This window comes from Falco cherrug, unplaced genomic scaffold, assembly GCF_023634085.1.
Source record: "Falco cherrug isolate bFalChe1 unplaced genomic scaffold, bFalChe1.pri scaffold_41, whole genome shotgun sequence".
Taxonomy (NCBI): Eukaryota; Metazoa; Chordata; class Aves; order Falconiformes; family Falconidae; genus Falco; species Falco cherrug.
The window spans coordinates 793,051-819,600 of record NW_026599482.1 but is presented as its reverse complement, the minus strand read 5'-3'; the positions used below and the strand labels follow the sequence as shown (position 1 = coordinate 819,600).

The 26,550-nt window shown below is 53.1% G+C and overlaps 1 pseudogene; it reads left to right on the top strand.

Annotated features, from left to right (window-relative positions):
* Positions 1-26,550, top strand: part of LOC106630953 (hydrocephalus-inducing protein homolog) — a 93,590-nt pseudogene that overhangs the window by 23,796 nt on the left and 43,244 nt on the right.

Sequence of the window (26,550 nt, the reverse complement as noted above, 5' to 3'; positions counted from 1 at the left end):
TTGTTTGAGCCTGTGTTCAGGGAAACAGGGATGTACGCACCTTGCAGAGAGGACTGGGCTGCATGTGACTCTCAGCTCCCTTCTCAGGTCATCCATCAGCTGGAAGAGCCTGCGAGCTGGCTCAGTGCTGGCGGCACAGGGCAGGAGGAGCCTGGTCTTCACTGCTCCCCAGGAGGGCTTGTTCTGCTTGGTGCCGAGTGCCCTGACTCACCAGAATCCATTAAAGAGTTACATGCACGTACAGGTTGAGGGTATAAGAGGCAGCACGTTTGTAACGAAGAATGGAAAAATCCCTTTGACTTGCTGACTCTCTTCTGATCTGGGTAAAACATTCCCATGGCCATAGGGAGACAGGGATGCAAGGGAAGGGTTGGAGGAAAAGGTGCCTTGTGCTTAGATCAGCTGGTACTTCTGAAGAAATGCTTGATTTGCTGAAGCCAGCCAGTTGGGTTCCTTTATTAGAACCCTAATTAAGAAAAAAAAAAAAAGCCTTTACCAGGTGCTAGTAAAGGTAAGGGACTGACATTTTTTGCAGCTGCTTCCAAAGTCTTACAAACCTGGATAAGTGCTGTTTGCTTCTTGCTCTTCATTGGTGCTCTAAATCAAGGCTTACAGGGCTGTGGTTGAAAACAAGAAATGTAGTGTTTGAGGATAAATGGTTTGTTGTCTGCTTCTGTTTTAGGAGGGAGATGTCTGGCCAAATTCTTCAATTGAAATTAAGGTGATCTTCAAACCCCGAGAAGCCCGAGTCTATCAACAAACAGCCTACTGCGACATCTCAGGTACGGCTCCTTTCTCCTCCTCCTGCCACCCACCGCAAAGGCAGGGCACAAATACTCTTCCAGCCCCCTTGGTCCCCGTGGACTTGCTAGGAAGGGCCGGTGGTCAGCAGGGCAGCGCCGGCACCTTCCTGCTGTCCCTGTGGCTTCCAGCTGGTCTGTGCAGAGCCAGGGCTTAGGATGCCTGGCTCTGACCACTGATGGCTCTAGAGCAGCCAAAGCAGCGAGGGGATAAGCCTTCCTACCAGGCATTTGCTCTGCTGCAAGGTGTTTGTAAAGGCCAGAGAGCTACACCGCAGAAGAGCTTTGGTGGACGAGCACTGAGCCCCTGTAGACCTGCAAGATGAGCCTTGGATCCATGGATGCACTGTCAGGCTCCTGAGGCGGTAGGAGCTGAGTGAAACGTGCCCCCTGCCCCTGGGTCACCTCCCGCTCTCCAGGCGCTGCCAGACCGTAGGTGGCTGAGCCCCGCTGAGCGCAGGGTGTCTGTGAAAGTACCAGGCGTGTGCCGCTCTCCCTGCGTGGGACCAGTCACCTCGTGGCTCGAAGTCCGTGCTGCATCTGCGTAGTGTTGTACAGGGCTCGCTGCCCTCAGCAGGGTGAGCTCCCTGCCCAGGAAGCACAGTGCGAGCAGCCTGCTAGACAAGCTTTATGCTCCTCCTGGCTGACAGAAGTGCTGTCACGGCTTTTGCTGGGAGCGGTTATCACTGACCCACCGCGTTACGCTGCCTTTGCCCTTACAGAGGTGTGACGGCTTTGCTGTGCTGGCACGGGGCAGGGAATGCTTGCAGCAAGCTCCGTGGTTCAGGTTACCTTGTCCTTCCTCTCCGTCTGTGTGGTGCTGCTTGAGGTGGTTTTCAAGAGCGGGAGGTCCCTGTCAGATTTCCATCCAGGGAAATGATTTTCCCCATCTAAGAGGAAGGAGGTGCGAGGCCAGTGGTCCCCAGCAGCCAGGCTCCCGTTCTGGAGGGTGCTGAGATCACTAACCCAGCTGCTTTGATCCCGTCCTTACTGCTCCAAGCTGACGGATGCAAAGGCCATGAAACAGCTTTTTATTGATACGGTAACTGCGCAGGGTTCAGCAGGCTGCTGGGGTGCGGCTGTCAGCCGGCTGCTGGGCCTTGCTTGGGCTCTTGCTTCTCAGCTCCTGTGCGGTCATCTCTGATGGCAGCGATACAGACAGCAGGTTTTTATCTTTGGTTCTGTTTTGTGAGCTTTGTGCCTTCACTGAACGGATTTCAAAGCTTGTCTAAGTGCATGGGAAGGAATTCCGAAATTGTCTTTTATGCGCAGCATATCTTCTTCAGGGTGCAAAGTGATTGCTAAGTTATAAAGCAGCCCGAGGGCTCAGTTAGAAATGAGAAGCCAGCCCCGAAGTATATCTCCTGAGGGAAGAGAGGGGTCCTGTATCTTCTCGCGGAGCACCTAGTGCTGGTGCCACCCAGCCCGGAGTCAGGGACTGGCTCCGAGGCTGCCTGGAAAATCCAGGCGAACCGAAGGAATTCTGTACTGACATGGCAATCTCTCCCCAGGCCGTGAGACCAGGCTGCCCCTGCGCATCAAAGGGAGCGGCATAGGGCCCCAGCTGCGCTTCAGCTTTGACCAGCTGGACATCGGGAAGGTTTTTGTTGGATCAGCCCAGAGCTATGAGGTGAGCAGTGGGGTTTTCTGGGGTTGGGGTGGATCCTGATGGCTCCTGGGGCAGCGGTGAGCTTTGTGGGCCTGCGGGATTTCTGGCAACGCTGGCAGTTGTGAGCACGGAATATTTGACGTGAGTGAAATGTGGGAGTTTTTGCAGAATCTGGATAGTTTTGATGGGGTCTGAAGGGTGTGTCTGTTGTTCCCAAAGCCCCGATCCCTGCTTTTTGGCAACCTCCCTTTGAGACCAGCTGGGAGGCTTCATGCAGAAAAACCAGCCCTTGACACATGAAAGCAACACCGGGTCAAAAAGGTCAGGATCCAGAGGCTTTTGTTTCAGCCCTAGAATCACTGCACCCTGGTACCCTGGCGGTTAAAAAGCAGCTGGAACAAACGTGTTGTGTTCCAACTCGAGTCCGTTGCAAACACCTTTCAGTGAAGCGCATCCTCCTGGCTCCTGGCGCCGGAGGGAAGCCGGCCAGCCTCCCCGCACAGAGCTGCCCGCGCAGGCACCGGGAGCGCTTTCCCTGCTGACCAGCCTCCTGCCACCCTTCAGACCTGGTGCACCTCTGGCTCTGTGAACAGAGCAGAGCAGTTCTGGAAATGAAGCAGAGGAGCTTTCTACATGTTTCCCTCCCCCCACCCATGATGGCAAGTTTTCTGTCAAAAAAAACAAACCACCAAAACCCACACAAAGAAAAAAAAACAACCCAAAAAACCCAAAAACCCCCCAAAAAACAAACCCCCAAAACCCCAAAAATCTAACCCCCCCAAAAAAATACAGCAACTGAAAGAGGTAGAAAATGAGGCAATACGTCGTGCCAGATGCTTTCAAAAGCTTGACTGTGGCAGGGAAGGACATGTTAAGGGGTTTTCTTACCAAAATCTTGTGCGCTCTATGCATTTTTAATGCTGATACTTTATGGAGTCTATTTATATAAATTATTTTTTTTCATTACTTGAGAAAATGTGAATGAGTAGATGATACTGTAGGTGCTGTATTGAGCAGCCAGACTGGAGGTGAACCTCAGCGCAGGATCCCTAAGTGCAATTTGTAACTAAGGTGTAAAACACATGAGTAGTTTTCCAGTTACCAGTGCAGAGTTGGAATAGGTGAATGTTTTCAACAGCAGCTGCAAAACTGGAAAATAAGGGCTGTATGTCTGCTTCTGTCTCAGTTTTTCTGACAGGTTTTGCGGGGACAGAAATTAGGGAAAAAACCTCCAGAGCCGGTAGTTGGGAGCGCAGAAATGGCAGGATGTCACCTGCAGCCATCGGAAAAACCTGCTCTGTGTCAGTGGAATAAGCCCAGGGTGACTCAGTTTCTGTGAAGTTATCGCTGTTCTGCATGCAAAAGCCCAAAGGCAGAACCTGTCCCGTTGTGTGTTCTTTAGCTTCAGCCAAGCAGCAACACGTGGCATCTTCTGCCTTTTATAGATGTCTAATTAGAGAAGAAATCAGCCTTCTGTAAGGAAGGAAGATTCCTCATGTATTTCCATTTTGATTTCTTGCTGCTGCAGGCGATCCTGTTTAACAAAGGAGTCATCGATGCCCCCTTCAGCTTGGTCCCTCCAGGGACGGCTCTGGGCTCCTGCTTCTCCTTCCACCCCCAGGAGGGCATCATTTCACCAGATGGCCTCCAAGTGCTCCGGATCTCCTTCAGTTCCACCATCCTGGGGCCATTCACAGAAGAATTCCGGTTCAGTGTGGGTGGGTCCCCTGAGCCTGTGACCTTGACTGTCAGGTGAGGAGGGTTCTAGGAGCCTGGTGGGCACATCTGTAGCCATCTCTGGGTAATCATCTCCCACCTACCTCATTTGGTGATGGAGCAGAGAAAAAAGGGTGTCGTCTAATGTCTTAGTCGAGCACGAGGGTGACGGGTTGGTTTGAAACCCACTGTGGTGCTGAGACCAGCTTTTCCCTGTCCCGGTGGTAACAAAAGCTGAATGCTTTGCAGTTCTTTTTAACCAAGCCAGTTCCTCCTCTGCCTTTGTCCTTACAGGGGCTGTGTCATTGGACCAACTCTCCATTTCAATGTACCTTCCCTCCACTTCGGTGATGTCTCCTTTGGTGAGTGTGCCCTGGGCTTGGACCGCAGGTCGGGAGGTCTGTGCCTTACTGAAATGAAGCACTTGAAGAGCGTCTGTCGCTTGTGTTCCTCCACAGCAGCCTTCAGGGTGTTAAAAGCAGGGCTGCCGCTTGCTCAGGTGGTGTTTTACTGTCGTGAGAGCAAATAGGGCCAAAGGAATAGCAAGCCAGTATTTTTCTGGTGCCCTCAGAGCCTGCTCAGCCCCAGCCTCCCATACCTTGGCGACAGAATGATGGCGAAAGCCTTTGTCCCAGAAGGGCCCAGGGGTTGGGGCTGCAGGAGAAGGGCGTTGGAGCCACACGCTAGCCTGTGGCTGCTCAGGGCGAACGCTCCTGCTGCAAGGCGAGGACACCACTTACCCACTTGACCTTTAGTGTGAGATGTTGATTTGTGCCGTGAGGGCTCCTGGTTATCTAAGCCCAGGCAGTAGCTCTGTGTTGGGCACTGATGTCCCCAGAGATGTGGGCTCCTTCTCCTTCCCCAGCTGAAGCGCTGACGGAGCGGGTGGCTGAGCCCCAGTGTCTCCATTGAAATGCAGATTCTGATTCTCCATCTCGAGTCTCACAAAAGGCTTTTTACTGACATGATCTAAAGTTTAAATGTGAAATCAATTGCGGATTGATTGAAGGGCCGTTACCATTCTGCACCCTGGATGCCTCTGTGTTTTCATGATGTTTGTGGGCTTTTTAAAGTAAACTCATTACCTTCCCCGAGCCGCTTCCCCCTCTCCCTGCATCACCGCTCTGCCACTGCTGTGTTTCCTTTTGAATAAATAAACCCACAAGAAACGCACCAGGCAGGAATACGGTTGTGTAATAGGAGATTCATCCTACTTAATCTGATTTCGTTAACAAGGCCTTTTCAGCTGAAGGCAGCTATTGTATTTTTGCTTCTTGTAACTGTGCTGCTGACTGTTGTCTGCCTCTGGCGACTTCGGTCCCATTTGGGGCTGTGCAGTCTGTGTGTGTCCTTTCTGTGCCCCCCCCACCCCCCGGCCGGAGTAATTGCTGACAGTGGGCAATGCTCACTGCTGATGGGCACGGAGAAACATCTGCTGTGCCTGCAGGTGGTTTTCCTCCCTGTCTGTATGCAAATAGCGCTTGGTAAGCAGGGCATGGGAGGTGTCTCCTTCTGGCAGAGCTGGTGTCCGCTCCAGAGCAAGCTGCGGGCTGGTGTCCTGCCTCTGCAGCACATCCCCTGCCACCCAGTGTGGTTGTATCACTGGTTTTCCATTAGGGAAAGCAAGTGTCAGAGCTAAAGTGATGTCAGGTGCTGCGGGCAGTAATCAAAGGCAGCGAGGATGTGATGTCCCCATTTGTTAGGTAAGGCGAGACACGTTCCTGCTCGTTTCTAAGGAAGCGTCAGGTTTCCTGCAGTGGGGTGGGCTGAGTTGTCCTGTGCTCAGTCGTCCTGTGCTCAGTCTGGTTGCCCCGAAACGGGAGCTGCCTTAGGGATCCTGCCTAGGGAAGCTGCATCAGAGTGCTGTGCATCATGTTGTAGTGCCCAGTTTCGTCCTTCCTTGTTATTGAAGAGAAGCTACAGTAAGGAAAATCTGCTACTTTCATATATTGAAAACCAGGGGAATGTTCATGGAGTTAATGGGGAATTTTACAGGCTGAATTTTCAGGATAAATGGTCTGTCTGGATGCACGCTCGTCAGTGAGAAAGAGTTGGGGCTGGTTTGGGGGCAGGTGAGAGGGCTCCTCACAGTTAGAGGGAGACTTCTGCTCTTCAGCACCAACACCGCTGCCCATTGCCAAGGAAGCAAGCTCGGCCGTCGAGAGAAAAGGCAACTTCAGTCACAACTCGCTCCTCCCCGAGCTTCTCAGTTACCTGCCGTGCACATTGACAAGAGCTCAACTCCAAGCAGGGTTTTATCCTAACAGGAGAGTCGCAGCAGGAATCGCAGCGTAACTGGGGACTTAACTGGTATTTGTCTCACCTTTCCAGGCTTTCCTCACACCCTGTCGTGTCGCCTCACTAACACCTCCTTGGTGCCTGTGACTTTCAACCTTCGCATTCCTGGCGATGGCTCAGGACAGCGCAGCATCACCAGTTTTACTCAGATTTCAGACAACGCTTGCCTGTCCTGGAGGAAGGGAGCCCAACATCACGTCGAGCCAATGGAATTTACCATAATGCCTTGCAAAGGCACCATCCGCTCCCAAGGAGCCCTGGATATCCAGGTATGGGATGAGCCCGGCCATACGTGCTTCAACAGGTGGAGCTGCAGCGCTGCTGGCTTTGGGCATAACCGAGTAAGAGATGGGCTTTTGTTAGCTGGGGGACTCTGGGATGGAGCAGCGTTTTGTTTCCAGAGTCGTAAGCCAAGGATCACGTATCGTGTGGTCAAGCACAGAAGCCGTGCGTGTGTTTCTGAGCTGCTTAGAGCGATTTGTTTGATTTGAAGGGGGCCGAGGAAGGGTGAGGACGGAAGGTGGCTGTTGAAAAGAGAGATGCCATTGCCTAAAGCAGTTTGCTTTTCTTCCCGGTCTTATTTTTCCTCTCCTGTTGAGCAGGATGAGTTGCATTCACTGCAGCGGGGGCTGAGAAAGCTCCAGCAGCCATGAACAAACTGCACAGCTTTTGCTGGGCCACGTTTTGCCCTCAGCTTCCCAGTGTAAAGCTGAACTCGTTCTGGGAAAGTCAACAGATCTCCCCTGGGTTCCCGCTATTGTAGTTGAGATGAAAAATTGGTCCCTTAATACAGTGGTGAGTAGACCATGAGTTGTGCTTTGATTTAGCTTACACGTGCCCTGGTGTGCAAGGTGTATTTCACAGGTGGGGTTTGTCAGCAGAGTTTTGTTACTGGGAAAGGCAGTGGTCCACACGTGGAGCAGCAGCAGAAGCAAGGCAAAACGCTCCCTTTCCTTAGCGTGGAAGGAGAAGGGCAGGACACCACACGTGCGTGGCTGATGGCTTCTGGGAGTGCTGAAGTATTTGACGCCGCTCTTCTCCTCTACCAGGTCACCCTGTGTTCCAACACGGTGAGGCAATACGAGCTGGCGCTGGTGCTGGACGTGGATGGTGTTGGCCAGGAGGTGTTGGCGCTGCCTCTCACAGCCAGGTACCGGCGCTTTCCTTGCAGCTGGCCACCTTTCCCCGCGTAGCCAGGCCCAGCACGCTGCCTGGCGTGTGGTGTGCTGGCTGCCGCCCCAAAGGAGAAATGGTGCTTCATGAGCTGGTTCTGCCCAGCTCGCTGTGAGCACAGCCGTGCTTTGCCAGCGGCCGTGTTGAGAAGCACCTGTGCTCCGTGCTCAGGGCCATGCCTTTCTTGTTCTGTTTTGAAGGCAACAGTGCTTATATTCCTTGTTGGCCCGTCGTCTGGGACTTGAGGAGTAACGAATCTGCAAAGGGCTGCCCCTGCTTCTCCCTGCAAGTGGTGGGCTTGTGTTGGGTTGGCCCAAAATGCAGCATTTGTTTGGAAGGCAGCGAGCAGCCTGCTGAAAGCTGGGGTCTGGCTCAGTTAATGAAGGCGTGTGCAAATGGGAAAGGGGCTTACGGCAGGACTGGTGGGGGGAAACTAAAGGGGAAACTCGTCCTTGGTGTGGCAGGTGAGCTCAGCTCTCTCTGGTTCTCTTGAGCATGAACGTTCCCAGACTTAAGCCAAAAGCTGCTCTTGCTGCAGCCACGCTCAATGGCGTTGCGCCGCAGCGGGTGCCAGTTTAACGACGAGAGGGACACAGTTCGCTGGTGCTGTTCCCTCTCCCAGGCAGTCAGCCAGGCGGTGCCTGGGCTGCAATTTTGTAAAACGAGTGGGAATGGGAAAAGTCAGTGTGTGGGCTGGTGTGTGGAGGACCCAGGCAGCTGCAGGAGCTGGGAGAGGCTGGTCACCCACTGCGAGAGGCAGGCGGTGCTGGTGCCCTCCATCGCGGGGGCAAGCGGCTGAGGTTTCAGGCAGGGCGAGAGCGGTACGGGAGAGGAGGGAGTTGCTTTTACTGAGATGCTGGAGTCTTGTTTTTCTTGAGCTTTGGGGAGCGCTGGTCCTCAGCGGGAAGGCTCCCGCAGAGCTCGTGCCTTGCTGGGACTGTGGGAGGGTCCTTGCCGGCCTCCTGGGGCAAAGGAGGGGCAAAGCTTGATGAGAGAGCACTGGGGCAGGGCACTGGGCAGCCTCTGCCACGGGAGTCTGGGGCTGCCCCTCCTTTACAAGAGTCTGTTGATAAAAAAGAAGTTAGAGGTGAGTGATTGCTGTAGAGGTAGGAAACGTCTATCTGGCAGAGACAAATGCCTTGTGTCTATTTCATGCTGTTTGGGGAGTGAACAACTTCTACATTCTCTGTGTCTCTAATTCCTTTTGGTCATCTCTTCACCCAGATGTGTGGTTCCTCCGCTGCACGTGCTCAGCCCTGTTCTGAGATTCGGACGGTGCTTTCTGAAATTCCCTTACGAGCGGACACTGACCCTTGTGAATGACAGTGATCTTCCAGGCTGCTATGGAGTCCTTCCTCAGGTTTGGCATTGCGTTCGCCTCCTGCCCTCCAACGTCGTTATCGAGGGGTTTATTAGGAAAAAAGGGGGTTTGGAGAAGACCTTGCTGTTTAGTGTTCAAACCTAAAGTTTTGCAGAGAACGGGAAGCTACCTGAATATGAACTTCAGGAGCGGTTTGAACTCTTTAGGAAGCAGTTTTGGTTCTAGTCTTTGGGGTGCTTTCATGCAGGAGAACTTTGAGGGTTGTGAAAAGCAGCTGCAAGGAGGCCGCCAGCACTGGAGTGGGTGTTTGTGGGTGCAGCAGCTTTTGGACCCTGTGAGGATGCTACTTAGCCCCATATAAATCTTGCACCTTGTGTTGCGCTTTTCTGCTTTCTCCTAGGGATTTTTAAAAATGTGGGTGAATTGCTGTTGTGGTAGATGTTAAGGAGCTTGAAGTTTCCTCAGACTCTGAGGTTCTGTCAAATTCTGACAATTGTTGTCTTTGATTCTGTCCCTTATAGGAGCACAAGGAGGATGCTGCTGTGTGGTACTCCAGCCCTGTGCCGTGTGGGATTATCCAGCCTCACAGCTCGGTGGAGATCCCGTTTACGCTGGAAGCCCAGGCGATGGGAAGGCAGGACACTATTGCTAGTGTCTCAGTGTTTGGGAATGAAAGATCCCCGCTGGTGAGTGCTAGGCGAGATGCGTGCCTTTGTGTGACTCATCTTGGTGGGGCATAAAGTGTACTGGTGTTCTGCCAGGGAAAAGGAGAAGGTCATAATATGTGGCTGGTGTGGACAAGGAAAGAAGGGATTCGTGGCATAAGTAACAGCTAATGCCTAGAGAAGGGTGGTGTCCTCGTAGGCGTCTGAGATGGTGTTTAATTATGGGCGTGTGAAGCGGGATAACAAGCCCAGCCTGAAACCCAGAACAATTCCTGGGTCTCTCGCTCTCCTGCATCATTAGATGAGCAGCAACTGCTGCTTCATTAGAACTTTTGTTCAGGAGCACACAGGGACATTGCTGCATGCCGCTAAAGCAAGGGCGGTGTAGGAGGCCGTGCTGAAATGATGATTTCTGTAAAGCTGGATTTAAGCTTTCATGAAAGTCAGGTCCATCCCACCTGAGAAATATCCATCATATCTCTTTGCCAAAAGCCCCATCCAAAGATGCATGAGACTCCACGCTGCTTGCATCTGGAGCACAGACTGTTGTGTGTTTGCTTTTTTTTTTCCCTACCAAGCTTGGAAAGAGGTGAGGCGAAGCATTCCTGGACTAAAGCCTCCTACAAGACATTGGCATTCAGGCATGTACAGCAGCAACAACAAAGTGTAGGCAAGAGAATGTTGTATGTGGTGTCCTGGCTTCCACTGGCTGAAACAGAGAACAAATTTAGTTAATAATTTAATTTTAGAACCTTTTTAATTTAAAAGGAGATTAACTTTTGAAGCAGCTGTTTTAAAATGTCTTGTCCTCTCTCTGAGCACAGAAGGGGATATCAGAGGATTCCTGAGAACCTGAAGCTTTCTGTAACGGAAAGGAAGGCTGACATTTTGAAAGCAAATGCAGGGCTATAAACTTTTTATAAAATGAATTGAAACGATGATGCCAAATCCCCTGGATGCCACTGATCATCTCAGCCCCGGCTGCTGGGGATGTGCATGTAAACCAGTCAACAGCAAGGCCAGGCAATGCAGGCTTTGCAGGGAAGTCTCACGTTTGACAAAACAGTTGCTCGCAGATAGAAGGCATGCTTCCCTGGAAGAGGAGGGTTTCTCCCCACTGGAATAGCCAGTTGTTTAAATGTCACCTGGTTTTTGAGCTGCAGGTCCCTTGAAAAGCTTTTACCCTTGGGCTAACAATTTATAAATTGAAAGTTGACCTTACCTTAATCTTTTCTATTTGGCCGTGAACGTGTCGACGTTTTGCCCAAAGGGCGAGCATTTCAGCTGGAGAATCGTAGCTGTCCCTAAAGAAAGGACTAGATGCATTGCGTTTTCTATAGGTCTGTCTTCTGGTTGCAGTGCAGTTCCAGTAGTTCCCTGGTAGCTGACGCACCCAAAGCTTTCTGGGCTGGCAGAAGAGCTGGCTGTCTTGTTACATGTCCTGCGCTGGTGGCAGATCCTACCCGTACGGCTGCAAGTCTGACCTTGGGAATCGCTGCAGCGTGTTCCAATAGAACTTCAAAGCTCGTTCTTGCCTTCGGCTGGGGTGCCCAGTGTCGATGCCTGGTCTTTACCGCCATTTCAGGCGGAACGTGGTACAGATCTTTCATCCAGGTTGTGCAGAGTCCCTCCACAGCTCTGTTGTCGGGTATTTTGTTTGCAGGTGACCGCGTGCCAGCTTCAGTCTGGTGTGTGTCATCTGCATGAAGGAGCTGGTAAATCCCAGCCCTGGCGTTACTGGTGGCAAGGCAGCCTCGTGTGCCGCGGGCAGGGGGTTTGGCAGCTGACCGCTGTCAGAATAAGCGGGCACTCGAGCACAGCTGTCCGCCAGGGTCAGATGCTCTTCGTTCCTAAGTAATCAAATGTGACATGACCTACCTGTTGACAAAGCCAGAGGTGCTGGGGGGTGGAGTGGGGTGGGGCGGTGGCTGGTGGCTGTTTCTGTAGCTGTGGCAATATTGCTGATGGCAGAGCTGCCATCTCTTCTTGCTGCCTTTCCCTGTGCCATGTTGCCTGTAACGCTGTTGCATGGCATTTTTCTTGTCCCTTTTAAGAACCCTGTAGACGAAGGGGTTGGGGTTTTTGAAGCCCTCTCCTTGGTGGTGAGGATGCGTCGTGTTAGTACACAGGCTGACAGAAGCCAGCTTGCCTGGGCATCCTCCAGATGTTGTTCTGCTCATTCCCAAAGAGCTCTGCCCTGCCTTTGCTGCTGCTGTCCCGCTGTCACCAGGAAGCTGAGCTGGCTGGCGAGGCGCAGCTCTTCCCTGCAGCTCCTCCTTCCTGGGAGCTTTGGGCAGCATCACCCAGACATGCATCGTCGTGCGTGGCTTCAGTTCCTTATTTTTGAGGCCCCAGCCTTGGTAGGTGATTTTTTTTGGTGCTTAGTTGCATGCATCAGTGGCCTGTCAAGGGATGAGCATTTCTGGATGCTGCTGCTTCTGGCTGAGTTGGGCTGGTGATTCTGACAGCTGTCAATGCCACTTCCTTGAGCCAGACATCATTTAAGGTTGTACACGGTGGAGGCTGGTTTCTTTTTCGGTTAAATCGTACTCTGTGCCCTCCAGTGAATCATACAGCATCTGGTCAGCATTGGGAGTTTTATGCATTCAGATCCTGTTGAAGTGTTGAGGTGTTTGGAACCAGTAAAATCCACAGCAAGACTGGACAAATTCTCCTTGTTTTTAATGATGTGGGAAGGTGGTTTAGCAAAGGGATCCGTGTTCCTCCTCCAGTAGTCTGTGCCAGTTCTGCAAGGAGAAAGCTTTTTGGGTCTGACTGTCAAGAGAAAAAACACCGCTTGAATGATGTAATGAATAATTAATGCCTGTTATTCATGTCATACCGGCAATGCACCTAGGCACACATCAGATGTGTGCAGTAACTTGCACGATCTCTGCTCTGAAGAGCCTGCTTCGCTTCTGGCTTGTGCTGGTTTTCAGAGGTGCATTTTTGGGAATGTCAGAGAAGTAACTGTCCAAGTGTCACTGTGCAGCAGCAGCGGTCAGGGAGGTTTGGGGCTCGGCTGAGCAGCAGAAGGAGCGGAGCAGGCACAAGGCAGAGAAAGGAGAGCTAACTGTGGAGGAGGTCTGGAAAGGAGAGCGTGGGACCCAGGGTTTCTCTGTCCCCTGAGAACGGGAGCTTGTGGCTTTCAGATGGGATCGCTCCCGAGCCTGCACTTGCCCCAGGCCTTCTGTTTCAGCCTTGCAACACTGAAAACTTCCAACAGCCGTACTTATCGCCCCGTCGAGGAGGAACCTTAGAGCTGTCTCATATTTTTTAACTTCCCCTGCTTTTCTTTTTTCTTTCCTACCTGCTTCCTGGAGCAGAATGTGTCTTTAGTGAGCATTGGAGAAGAACCGGTTGTCTATGTGCATCCGAGGGAGATAAATTTTGGCAGTATTCAAGTTCTACAAGATGCGTCCAAAAGTCTCCACCTCTCCAATCAGGCTGTCATCCCTGCATCCTTCTGTGTAGAGATGGTAAGTATCTGTGGGGCTGTTTCCCAATGAAAATTGACTGGTCTGTAGCAGCCTGTGGCTTGATTTTTACATGCACCGTTTCCATATTGCTGTCTCGGAGAGAAAGCAAGGCATTCCGTCCCAACGCAGCGAGAGAAGCCTGGCTCTGGGGGCAGTTTTAGCTGGGGCACCCCTCAGTAAAGTAGACAGCTTGCATAGACGCTTGTGCAGAAAGGAGTCTGGATCATCTTTACAAGTTTTCCCTTTGTTTTCTGGAGGGTATTTAACGGAGAGTCGTGTCTTTGGAACTCTGAGATCAAGAGGCCCCTGTGGCCCTTTGCTCCTGGAAGGGCATGGATTTCCCGACACTTTCCCCATTAGGTCTGCGTTTGCTTTGTGTCAGACTGCTGTTTGTGACAGTCTGGGGTGTGAAGTTTGTCCTCAGCCTGCTTGTGGTGAGGTGAGTTTCACACCTGCTGGGGGCCCAACCAGCTGTGGTGTTGCACAAACATGTAACGGTAAGGGTTGTGTAGCTACAGGGTCTGTGGGCTCCGTCGCGTTGCAGAGCATCTCCGGGGGCCAGCCGCAGGGAAAGGCCGTTGAACTGATGGAGGCCGCAGCTGACAAGCTGCGTGGCAGGTGGCAGGAGGCGGTTGGGTTGCTGCCCTGGCGGGGGGGGCAGGGCTGGTGCAGCCAGGGAGGGCTCTGTGCGGAGGCTGGGTGGGATGTGCCGCTCACTGGAGGTGGGATCTGTGAGGGGCTTAAAAACAGGGTTGGGGGGAGGTTTGTTCTGCTCCACGCTAGGTGGGCTGGATTTGTGGAGCTGGTTCACCCAGGCCTGGCTCTGTGGGCTTGGTTGGGTCTGCGGGTAAAGCATCAGGCAGCGTGCGAGAGGCCAGGCTCAGCCTCCTGGGCCAAGGAGGAGGGGGACGAATTTCCTCCTTGCTGCTTTTCCAGCTGTTTGGGGGACAAAGGTAACCTCCAAGTGGGGGAGGGATTCCCAGGGCAGCTTTGTCTGAATCCACCATGAAAACCCACTTTCCATCTGTGGCGAGAGCAAGCCACCAGGGATGGCTGGTACTGGTGTTGAAATGATGGGTTTGCATGCCTGTCGCAGGCAGTGACCCGCAGAGCTGTTCGGGTCCTGCTGCCCCGGTGCAATGCCTCCCTCCTCCCCGGGCAGCTCGCGGTGTAGCCGGGGGGCTTGCAGGGTACATCTGCCCCTCCGTTGCCTCAGGGCCCTAACCCATGGGACTGGGCAATAAAGCCTGTCGTGCTTCACCGCCATCTCTGCCAGTCCTGGGGCTGATCAGTCACTAGAGCAGTAATACGAGGCGGCTCAGGGACGGTTTCTTTCCCTGCAATAAAGACGGGCTCTGCTTGAGCAGTGGCTTGGACCAGATGATCTCCAGAGGTCTCGCCAGCCCCAGCCGCTCTGTGACTCTGTGTGTGTGATGATCCCCCCTGCTGACTCCACGGGGCCGAGTTCCCCCATGGTGAGCATCTCTGCTTTTCAGGGCAGCTGCTGCTCTCATGGAGACGTGCCAGGAGGCAGGTCCTGGGAACCTGCTCCATCAGCCGCTTCACCAAAGGCTCTTCAGACAGACTCCGGGCACGGTGCTGCTGAGGCTGCCTGATGGGAGCAGCGCGGGCGTGGGCGAGATGTGCCCGAGCTGCGCCCTGGCCCTCAGCAGCTGCCTGCTCTGCTGCTCTTTTGCTGCCCCAGTTGAAGTTTTGCCCTTGGCTGCCTTACGCTGCCTGGCAGCTCCTTGACGGGAAGCAGAGGGGACTGAATAATTGTGGAGATAAAGCCTGGGATGCAGTCGGGCGTCAGGGTGACGCGCACGTGTCCACCTGAGAGCGGAGCAGGCTGGGCTGTGCCTTAGCCCAGCTGATGGGTGACACGGGCATCCTTCATTCCCCCGTGTCCCTGAACCCAAGCCTTGTGTCCTGTAAAGCGCCAAAGCCACTGCTTTGATTCCTGCTTGGAGGTTGCTGCAGGGGGGTGAGCCGTGATTTCCCTGTCTCCCATTTGTTGGCCAATCTGCAAACGGTGGCTGTGAGGCTCAGAGATCATGGTCTCCACTTGAAAGAGCGAGTTATTGACTGAAATTTTCACAGGAGCGTTGCATCGGGAATGTTATGCGCACTGACCGGCAGCTTGACAAACTGAATGAGGTTAATTTGAGGGGCAGCAACAGGGCAAACGAAAGGCTGGTGTCTTGTTTGAAACAGAAAAGGAAGATGCTGTAATGCAGATGGCCGTGCTGCCACCCCGATGGTACTCTTAACCGTCGAGTGAAAATTGCTCTTCCTCTTAAGGCAAGCTTGCTGCTCGCTTTGGGGGAGACAAGATCATTACCTGAGCAAGCCAGGATGATTTGTGGTGAACTTCACTTTGGGACAGTGACTTCAGGAATTACTTGCAGTTCCCCTCAGGCACCAGCTTCCCTGTACCCCTCTCCTCTCTGCTGGGTGAGTTGTGTCTGTTCTGTTCTCAGTTGCAGGGAGCAGCAGGGAGCATCTCTGCCACCAGAAGAAAATAAATAAACCCCCGCCAAATCTGTGTGTTGAGATGGGGCTTTTTGGGTGGGAAGAGGGTTGTAGGGACTGCATACCTGCGTCTTCGGTTGGCTTATCCCTGCTTGCCAGGGTGTCTGCAGATCTGCGACCCTTGGGACCAGTGTGTCATCCTGTGCTCACCCAGTGAATCCTGTGTCTGTCGGGTGTGCTTTTCCCTGTCAGATTGCTTTCCCAGCTGCCAGGCAGCCCAGCCTGCTAGGGAATCCTCTGGATCCAGCGAGGGGGGGATTTGTGTCTGCCTTGGGTAAAAAAAGACTGGAGCAATGGATCAACATGAAGGAGCTGTTGCAGCTTAGCTGGGGGCTGATGTAACCTGCTGATAAAAGTGGCTGTTTCTCCTCCTTGCTCCGCTGTCATCTTCTTTTCCTGCCTCCCTAAGTGCCTGATTTTTGCCATATTGACAAGTGCCAAAGGCTTGTTATGGATTGATGGAAGTGTTTGCTCTCCCTGCAGAAAGGAAAAAGCATCGTTCTTAGATCATTTCCTACTTGTTCTTTGTCATGCTGTCTTCTCAGGGATCTTTTGTGTGACTGCTAAGGTTGACATCTCTTGGCATCACAGAAGGCAGCTGCGTATCACGTCTCTGTGATCAGGAAAGAAAAGACAGGCCTAGGGTGTAATTTTTCTTAATCAGTGGCAGCTTTCTTCTGCCTGCATAACCCCCGTGCTGGGTCTGTTATGTGCTACCGCAGGGTGGCAAATGGTTTCCCAGTGCCTTGTAACGAGGAGGAGACAGAAAAGCTTCCTTGGGGTTTCCTCTTCTCATGACAGTCGTAATGCGGGGTCCTGTCTCCTTCAGCCTGAGCCCTGAGCTCCCGGATCCAGAGCCCTGTGCTCCAGGTGAAGCTCGCTGCTGCCTGGTTTCCAGCAGTGCTTGTACAGCCAGCTGGGTTGTCTTCAGGAGGGTGCCTGGTGGCTCAGTGCAGATCCCCGTCTGCGTTCCCGGGGATGAGCTGCTGCCACATTCAACTGGAGCTGACCTTGCAGCATAGACCAAGATTTCGTTGGTTGGTTGGTTTTTTTTTTAAAAAAAAAAAAAAAAAAGAAGCTGTACCTGGTTATCTTGTCACTGGGATTCGCTGTGGATAACTCCATGGATTTTTCAGGCAGCGTATAAAGGCTCTTGGTCAGGTGCGGTGTAAGCAAGGGCAGAACACGCAGTTCCCATACTCTCTGCTCCCCTGTAGTGCAGGATTTGTTTCATTTACTAATTTCATTGCTTATTCCCTCAAGCTTTTGATGACATTGCTTTTATTAATGAAATGGCCATATGGAAAGACCGCAAAACACGGAGATAAACTTCCAAACAGTGCTGATGCTGCTTTAGTGACTCTGTTTCTGGGTCTGGCTGACGGGCGATTCTGTTGCTCTCTGAGCAAACCGTGCAGGTTGCGGGCAGTGAAGGCTTTGAAGAGCACATCAGCATTGTCTGCAGTTCTCCCCAGCTACTCTCGCTGAAGTCGGAGCAGACTTCAATCAGCAAGAGGATGGTTTTCAAATCTACTGTAAATCACTCCCCCCGCCCCCAAAGCAGCTGAATAATTGGCCAGCCTGTCAGTGTTTGCTCATAGTAAGACAGAGGCAGACAGTGCTGCGCCCTTCTCATGATATCTGCAGTGCTGTTTAGAAATTAGGGTTAAATTAACTTTCCAGGGTACGGGCAGCACTAGCCCTGCATATGTGGCCTCTTCCAAGGTGAGCAGAAGTTTTGAAGATGGATAGGCTTAACTCTTTCCTGAGCTGTCCCACCAGAGCCTCATGGTGCTCCAAAAGCTCACCTTTAGAGTGAAACCCTTGGTTTGGCTTTAAAGGCTGTGTTTTGCTTATACACAGCGGTACCAGTTTGTGCATTTCCACCCAGTTTGGTTTTGCCGGAGCCCTTTGTTGTAGCTGACAGGGCCTGGAAACACACAGCATCAGTTGTGAACAGGGCTCGTGGCCAGGAGCGTCCAGTCTCATGCTGGTGAGGGGTTGTACCAAAAGCTGAGGAAGGTAGAAGGCTGTTTCCCTCCCAGTGTCACTCAGGCTTAGGTCCGGGGCACGTGGGCCTTAAAAGGGGGAGCAAAGGTTTGGAGGAGACCTTGGAAAAGGTGCCTGAAACCTGGCCTCAGGGAAGAGTTTGGATTTTATGGCATCCGGTATCTTCTATGGGTTCATGGTCTTTCAAAATTGCTGTGTTTCAGTAATGGAAGAAATTGTTACTCTGCTCATCTAGGAGAAGGGAACTTGTCGCATTGTGCTGCACCCGCTGGCCAACAGGGTTCAAGAAGGGTAGAAGTCTTCAAGGCAGTTACGCTGCTACAGGCCAGAGTGACTCAGCTGAGCTCTCTTCCCAAGGGAAAAGCCGGAGGATTTTGGTTGTTCAATCCTGTGCTTGGCAGCAGCTGGCCAAGCCGTGTCCATGTCCTGGCTGGAGAGCCCCGATGTGCAGAGTGGTGGCACTGGTCTCCCCAGCCCAGCGGGGAGGGCAGATGGGACCTGGAGGGCTGAGCAATGGCCAGGGGACACAAATGGAGACAAGCTTTGCTGGCTCACTCAGCAGCTGCTGTTAGCTGAAGCAAGTGTGACAAATTGGGCTCCGTTGTCGGTGGCAGTGAGTGCCACACTTTAATTCTTTTTTCTTTTCTTTTTTTTTTTTCCACTGGCTTTAGAAGCTCTGCCTCGATTTCACAAAACTTCTCCTTGCTGGTGCTCTGGGGCAGAGGCTCAACCAAAGCGGTCCCCCTGCTTTTGCCGAGGAGATGCTGGTGCCGAGGTGCCAGGAGGAGGCTGGTGGCTGGTGGGAGCATCCGGCCAGCCTTGTGCTCTGATCCCCACCCTGTGGGCCTTAGGGTGCTTCTGGGCTCTTTCTGCCACTGGCAGTTTGTGCGGGTGAGGAGTCACTCTGCTATGAAGAGCACAGGCTCCCGCCCCTTAGGACAGCTAAAGCCCCTGGGACAAGGCTCCGTGCGCAGCTGATGTGGTGGGGGGTTATTTCCCCTTCGTGCGTGACCCCCACTGGGGGCGGTGGATCCGCCTGACGAGGTGTGAGCGCTCTCTCGCCAGAGCTATGGCTTGGTAAAGTACAGCTGCATTTTTCGTGTTGAGTTCTGCTGCTTCTTCCACTCGTGCAAGGCTGGAATGACCAGATGGCTTCAATTAACGGGCTCAAAGTAACTTGCAGAGGGCAGCGTGGTGGGTCCTCGGCCATCCCTTGGGGCAGCCATCCAGCCGTCCATCTCTGATGCGCGCTGATGCCCGCTAGAAGCAAACGTTGGCAGCTCTTATTCCCAATGAAATCTGTCCCAGGAGAAGCTAACGATCTCAGCGCTGAGCTTCTCGAAGCGGTTGATGCCAGCCCTTGCCTGGCGCTCTGGCTCTGGCGTCCAGTGGTGCAGGCTCCTGCAGGGACAGAAATAGCTGCTGTCTTTGTCTGCCCAGCACGTGCAGCTATTGCATCGTGTCCTGGAGCATTCAAGCCTAAGCAAGGAGCAGGGATCTTGTCAGAAGTTAGATTTTGGCCTTCAGAGCAGGGGGATGGATGTTCCCAAGGGATTTCTTGTCTCTGGGACACAACCTGGACCGGTGTAGGCAGAAGCTGACCTAAAAACCTGAGCGGAGCTGGTCCGGCAGAGCCTTTTGGTCCTGGCAGGTCTCCTGTTCAGTGGTGCACTGTGCTGCCCCTGGGACCCACACCAGATGCTAACGGAAAGGATGAGGATGCGATGCAAATCGTGCTCCTCCGGGGTGGGCTGTTGGCCTGGCAGGGCACGGTGGGTCTGCGCTGGGTCACCCTGGGACACTGCGAGTCTGGCTCCATCGAGACAGCCTGTCATTGTTCCTCAGTAATAGTTCCTTGGGTACAACTTACTGCACGGCTTGTTGCCAAGCTGTGATAAATGAGCTTTGTCAGATAGCAGACTTGCAGATTCACCTCTGGAGCAGAGCTATCGGGTCTCCTTTTCAAGCAAGCTGCTCGGTGTCAGCATGAATCGGAGGAGAAGTTGTACATTAACGTCAGTGAAAACCTAACGCCCACTGGCTCGGTGTGAATGAGCTGGCTGGGTAGCCCTTGGCTGGCGGCAGCGCAGCCGATGCCTCCGAGGCCAGCGACCAGCTGCAGGGACCACAGGGGAGGGTTGGTGGGAATCCTCCGTGGTCAGTGAGGTCCCAGTGTTTACCCCGTGGCAGCCACCTGCCTCCATCCCAGTCTCGTCTTGCTTTTTTAAAAATTTTTTTCAAGACTCTTTTTTTGAAGCCCTAGAGGACAAATTAAATGGAGCTGAGTGTATAAATGTTGCTGGTGCCTGGGATCGTTTTGATGCCTTTGGCACACTCCGTTATGGGATGCAGGCATGCAGCCCTGACCTGCTCTACGTGGAGGGCACAGCCAGCCTAAGGAGTTAGCGTAGCGGGAGCACCTACGCTTGCTGCTGGGACCCTGAATGCTCAGCAAGTTATCGCTTCCCTGGCCTCCAGCTAGCCTTCACCTTGTCAGCAGAGGTCATTTTGGGGTGTTATTTTAAATGTTTCTGTGACTTCGAAGTGCTGCTTGGTTTTCTGCTGCTCTTCTCCCTTGGGCTGGCTGGTGTCCTGTTAGAGCTCAGAGCTGCCAGCCCGCCGGACAGAAACTCGAGCTAACTTCACCTGGATCGAGCACTTGCTTTTATCATGTCAGGCCTCTGAGCACACCGTTGTTTTCTATTTAAAGGAAAAAAAAAAAAAAGAAAAGGAAAGTAACCCTCTCCTGGACAATACTGTAGAGTTTTGGATGAGTGGTGCCTGTCATCCCAAACACAGCGCTGAACTGTGATGCATGTAGCACTGATGCTGTGACGGACACTTGAAAGCCACGTGTCTGCATCCCAGTGCATTTCCTGCTGGCCCGGGAGCACTGCGTGCATTTCTCTTCTGCGAGCTTGCTCCTTGTGAATGTGGCTTTAGGTGGGCTGGAGGGGTCCAGCGCCTCTGTTGCCCCATCCGTAGAGGGAGGCCCGTGAGGACCCAGAGGAAAAGAGTGCTTGGGAAGCCCAGGCCATGCCCACAGGGCACATGTGGTTTTCTTTCTGCTTCTTGTTTCGCTGCCCTGCTATAAACACTTAAGAGCTGACTTTGCCAAAGCAGAGGGCCTTGGGGCACCTCACTGCAGGTGATGATCCGTGGGAACAGAGGGCTGCAGCCCTTGAGGGGCTGTTGAGAAGCCTGACTCTTGGGAAAGAAGACTTTGGGGTTTCATCAACCGCTTTTGCAAAGTTATTCTTTGGGGTCTCAGCAGTATCCCCCAGCCGTGTGGCTGCTGCGGGGGGACTGGAGCAGTCCTGGCTTCCTCTGGCCTGGAGCCTTTATGGCAGAGCTGGCCACCGTTGTCGGGAAGCCAGGAGATATCAAGTGGCTTCCCTGGGTGTGCCCTCCAAGAGGGAGGCTGGAGGGACAATAGCATTCTCCTGAGGGTGAGCATCCCTTGGGTCAGACAAAGCTGGGTTAACAAAGTGAGTCTGTTAAGGGAGGGTAAAACAGAGGTTGTATGAGCTCCTGCACGGGTGCTGTTTCCAGGCACTGTAGCTCAGAGTTGGGGAAACGAAGCCTTCATGGTTTTTACCCTCATGTCTTTAATCCTTTTCTGCATCCCGCAGGAGACCAGGGTCCATGGTTTCCATCCTAAGTTACTGTTTGGCTCATCTTACAGGCTGGCAAACGCTCACGCTGGAGGATTGAACCCAGTAAAGGAGTGATCCCCCCCGAGAGCGAGGTGTCTGTGGCCATCATAGCAAACTTGGACGACACCGAGAGATTTGAGGATGAGGTGAAGGTGTCCATAGAGAACAGCCACACCTACGTCATCCCCGTCCAGGCTGTCGGCACGGGCACAACGATTGTCACCGACAAACCCATTGCTCCGGAGCTCAACTTGGGCCTCCGCTTCAGGTAGGGATCTCTCGGCTCCCACTTCCCACGTGGGCTCGGCAAGGAGTTTTGCTGTAGTCCTTCAGGCTAGTTGTTCTTCAGTGCTCGAGGTCCTGGCTCTGCTTCACCGAAGCCACAGGAACTCCTTTAGGAATGTTCTATGGCCATTTCAAAGTCGTTAGATACCCTCAGAAGCTACCAAAATGGAAACCAGTTGCTAGGTTGTCCCTGACTTGTCTTTAGTTGGAATATGTTTATTTCCATACTTTATCAAAGAATGAGCTGGAGGAAAACAGCAGGTCCCAGAAGCCTCCTGCTGGAAAATGCTACATTACAAGTATAAACATATTTCTGTTTGCAATAACGTTGCTTACCTTTCCAGTCGCTATGGACTATTCTCTCGCAAGAGTGGAAAACCTTGGTGGTAGCTTGTTAGCAACTCCTCGACTGAATTAATGGTGCTGGTTTATTTCCCTTCTGCCTGGGAGTCCTGCAGGAGCTGCCGAGTTTCTTTGCCCTGTATCATCCATCAGTTTGCTCATCTTCCCCGGTTCCCCGGCTGGGCCGCTCTTTAGAGGCGCTTGCTCTTCCCTCGTTTCCCCTGCCCGCTTTCCTTGCGGTCTGCCAGCACTGCGGCGGCGGCAGCCCGAGGCAGAAGCGAGCGAGGGTGCCTGCAGGAGCAGCTCTGAGCGGGAGAGGAGGAGAGGTTGGCTGAGGTTGGGTGGGATAAATTGCGTGTGCTACCTGAAAGAGCTTAGCTCGGGAGGGGGCATTCGCGGATCCTAGTGCGTGTGTCTGAAACTGGCTACATTCTTATAAATGGGAGAGAAAATAAGCCTTTTCAAAGCGCTGTTGCTGTCGGAGTCCTCTTGAGACGAGAATAATACTCTTCTCCAAGTGCCTGTTCCTTTTGCTGGCTGCAAAGAGGCTCCACAGTGCTCTGATACCTAAATTTTGGGCTAGAAAGAGGAGGTTGATGCTGCCTTAAGCATTGAGGCTAGATTAGTGGGGTGGGGTGTTGGGGTGTGTTAAATGTGCACCCACAAGCCCCCCAGGTAAGCAGGGACATTACAGGGAGATTGGCACTTGGCCAGCGTGCCCTGTGCTCTGTGCAGCCACAGATGGGCTGCACTGCGGAGGGGAGAGTGTGGGTGGGATTGCTGTCGTCGTCCTCTGCCCCCCTTCGTGTCTTTGCCCGCAAGCTAGTTGGGAGCCGCCGTTGGCAGCGGGTGCAGAGCTGCCACCAGGTGAGCTGGGGGGACCCAGGTGACATCCCAGATGAGGTGGGCTTTCCCAGAGCCACAAATCAGGCATCTACCCAGAGCTTCCCCTAGCCTTCATCTGCCGCTGTCCACAACAGAAAACCGGTTCATACTAAGCCTTGTACACATCATTTGTAAAGTGTGTTTCAAAGACTCGTTTGTTCTAATCTGTCACTTCTGTGTTGGTGTTTAGCTGCTTGTGGCAGACGTGCATTTTGCAAGCCACGTGTTCTGTACCTTTCAAAAACCCAATAACTGTTGTAGGAACAATTCTGTTCCTGGTGGTGCTCAGATTTATAGAGGGTAGAATAATTATTCCACGCTGGCCTGCAGTTAGTGTTTCTTTACATAATGGAACCAATTTCCATGGAATATTCGTTTTGGTTTATATCTAGCTGTAGTGGTCAGTCTCTTGTTGTCACTCCATTCCCTCAGCTGGTAGACCGGGTCTTGTTGCTGTGTTTGTCTTGGGCGAAGCTTATGCTGATCCTGCGTTCTCACAGTGCGTTTACCTTCCGAAGACACAAAACCATCTGCCCTGTTCAGCTGATGCGTTGGGGGCAGGGAGAGTTGGATGCTCCCTAAGAGATGGGGGAGTGAGGGGGGTAAGATGGGCCCCGACGGTGGGATAACTGGTGCCCAGATCTCCAGATGAGTCTCTGCACCCTGCCAGCTCCCCAGTAGCATCTTCAGAGGAAGCCACCTGAGGCAGCAGCTCCCCAGGGGCAGGTGAAATGGCAGCAGAGCTGTTCGTCCACCCACCTGCAGCCAGGGCAGACCAGCTTCGTGCCTGGTGCAGGGAGACCTGCAGGACGCACCTTGGGAAAACCCTCTGAGTGCTGAGCACCAAAGGGTGATGCTCTGCTCGCGAGTACCTGAGGTGATGGATCTTTGCGAAGCTTTTCCTTGCTGTACACAAACTGACCAGCTGCTGGATGCTGAACTTCGGGCCAGCCAAGGTCTGGCTTTGGCTGAAGCTTTGAGCTAGGTCAGCCTTTTCAGAGGTGGTTTTGTTGCTGGGCGTGTGGTCAGATAACGCCATCGGGGTGCTGAAGCTGGATGACCGCTGGGAAATAGCAGCTCCCATAACGTTTTCCATCTCTGCTTGTCTTCTAGCTTTGATCGCTGCTGTTACCGTTTCAAGATGACAAACAGAGGACGACGCACCCACCAGCTGTATTGGTCAACAGAAGGCTTCCCCACGTTCAGCCATCGTGACCGTCTCCGTGCCATCAGTAACACCAAGGGCACAGATTCCTCCCAGAGCCCCAAACCTGCCTGCCCTGTGTTTAAGCTTCAACCGCTGAGGACAGAGCTGATGCCGGGCAAGACTGTGGAGATGGTGCTGGAAGGCTCCTCCAGCACTCCCCAGGTGAGGTGCCCCACGAGGGCTGCGCCCTCCCCACCAGGTCACCTCCGCTGGGGCTTCTTCCGACCCCTTGACATTTGCCTTGGGAAGAGGAGCAAGCGCTTTCCAGAAACTGTTTTAATGCCACAAGTTGCCATGGCAGCACCGGCTGCTTTCCTTGCTGGCCGCCATCAGTGTTTCCATAGCCACCATAAACCCAGCTCGCTGGTACCAAAATGCGGGCTGAAGGGAATGTTGCTGCTTCAGAAGCAGAGGGCAGGTTACAGGGTGTCGTGTGCTGAGGCAGAAAGGAAGGGCGGAGAAAATAAGTTACGCTTAGGCTAGGAGCAGAGGCTGTAAATAAATGAAAACATGTGAGGTCATAGATCTGGTGAAAAGAGTGAGTTAAAAAAACCCAAGCACCAAACCTGTGAAGAGAGGGAGAGTCTGAGAGCAGCATCATTTTTCCTCTGTAGACAAACATGGGCAGAGGCTTGTCTAGCGCCGAGTCCTGGAGGAGAAAAAACAGTGCGTGCCAGCCCTGATGGTCAGAGTGACGTTCATCCACGTGGGAAAGTGTTCCCAGGGACCGTTATAATTGACAGCTTGACTTGTTGTCGGTATTTCCATACCAGCTCACCCCAGACTCTCAGCCAGCCTTGGTGTCCCAAGGGCAGCCGGGTCTGGCAGCACCCTTGGGTGGCAGCTCAGCAGGGTCACGGGGTGTTCTCCCCCCCCGGGCCCTTCTTTCCAGGCCAGGGGAAATCCAACTCTGCAGAGGAGCTGCCAGCTAACCCTGGTGTACATTCCTTGGCTCTGGGACCGCTGGGCCCAGGTGTTTAAGCAAATGTGGAATGAATCTTCATGAAGCTCCTGCTGTTCCTAATGATCTGAAAGGTGCTTGCAAGGGTTGCCTCAGTGGCAGCTTGCAGAAGGCTTGATCGCTCGCCTAGCTGAGTGCCCTCATAAATAGGATGCAGCATAACAAGAGGAGGGGGCTATTGAGGAGAGCAGTGGCTGTAAGTTGCAGCAGGAATAGGGTCCGTGGTTGGGTGGCTAGCAACTGCAGCGTGTTTTGTGGATGCCCTGCCAGCACCTGCTTGGGTGACGCGTGACTCTTGCATGCAGGTGGTGAAGGAGCGGCTGCTGTGTCACGCCGTGGTGGGGAGCAAGGCGGGGAAGGCACAGATAATGCAGATGGACGTCACGTGTGAGTTCGTTGATCCCGTTCTGCAAGTGTCTACCAGAGAAATCGCATTCCGGGTGGAGAAGGTAAGTCTCAGGATTGCATCCTGGCATTGAAGAGCGTGGCTGATGGCCGAAAGCCTGCGGGGTGTGCGTGCCCGTTAAACACGGGGGGACGGGGATGGTTAAACCGCTTCCCCAAGTCCACGGGGCTTCGGCTATCGATTCGAGCCAGAGCAAGCTTTGGCCGTTACCACGAGATGGTTCTACCACAGAGATGGTGATTTTGCTGCCCTGGGGTCGGGGACAGTCACAGCTCTGCCCTTCTCGAGGTGGAGGCAGGATCGAGCTGCTGCGCCAAGGGCACAGGTGAGGCAGTGGGACCCGCGAGCGCAGCGTGGCCGTTGCACAGCTGCCTTGTGCGCTGGGGCTGCTGGGGGAAGAGCCGATCGCTGCAGCTGAGCGATGCTAAACCCCTCCTCACCCTTCCTGAGGTGCTTTGTGAAGTAAGTGAGGGTATTCTTAGTGATGAGATGGTTTTCTGACTTCAGCGAAGTAAAGCTGAGATTGCAGCTGCTGCGCTGAGGGGGGATCGTAGCCACTTGTAGAGAGACACGCATTTGTGTAGTCAGGATGAAGGGAGGTTTTTGAGGCTCCTCCAAGGCATGGGGATGTCTGAACACCGATCCTGCAGGGAAGCTGAGAAAAATGGAGCTTCCTGCCAATTCCTCAGGCTGGTGAAGGAAAACTGTCATCTTTTGTCTCTCTCTGCCTTCCCTGCTCTTGGCATGGATGCTCTTTGCGTTTCCCTCAGCCTCACCTCCTTCAAAGGACCTGCAGTCATCCCTCAGCTGCAGTGATGACAACACCGATGCAAAACAGGAGCCCTTTAGTCTCTGGGTCCTGACTCCTCCATCATCTTTCCCTCTCCAATGCGGTGTCTGAAACAGAGAAGATTGTCCATTATTTAGTTTCTGTATTTTCAGGCCTCTCCTCTGGTTCCCAGGCTTCCAGAGAAGCACAAAATCCTGTGAGCGGGCGGTTCACACTTAATGAGAAGCTTTTCAGCTGTTCCTGATGTCTGCCTGTGTTCTGCTTGATGCCCCGTGCTCTGGTTTACCGAGTGCTATGACACTGCAGCTGTTGGATATCGATACATCCAGAACTAGTTTCCCAACCGCTGCCTAGTTGATGTGAACCCTGCAGGAAGGCCAGAGCGATGCATAAGCAGGAAGAAATAGCTTAGGCT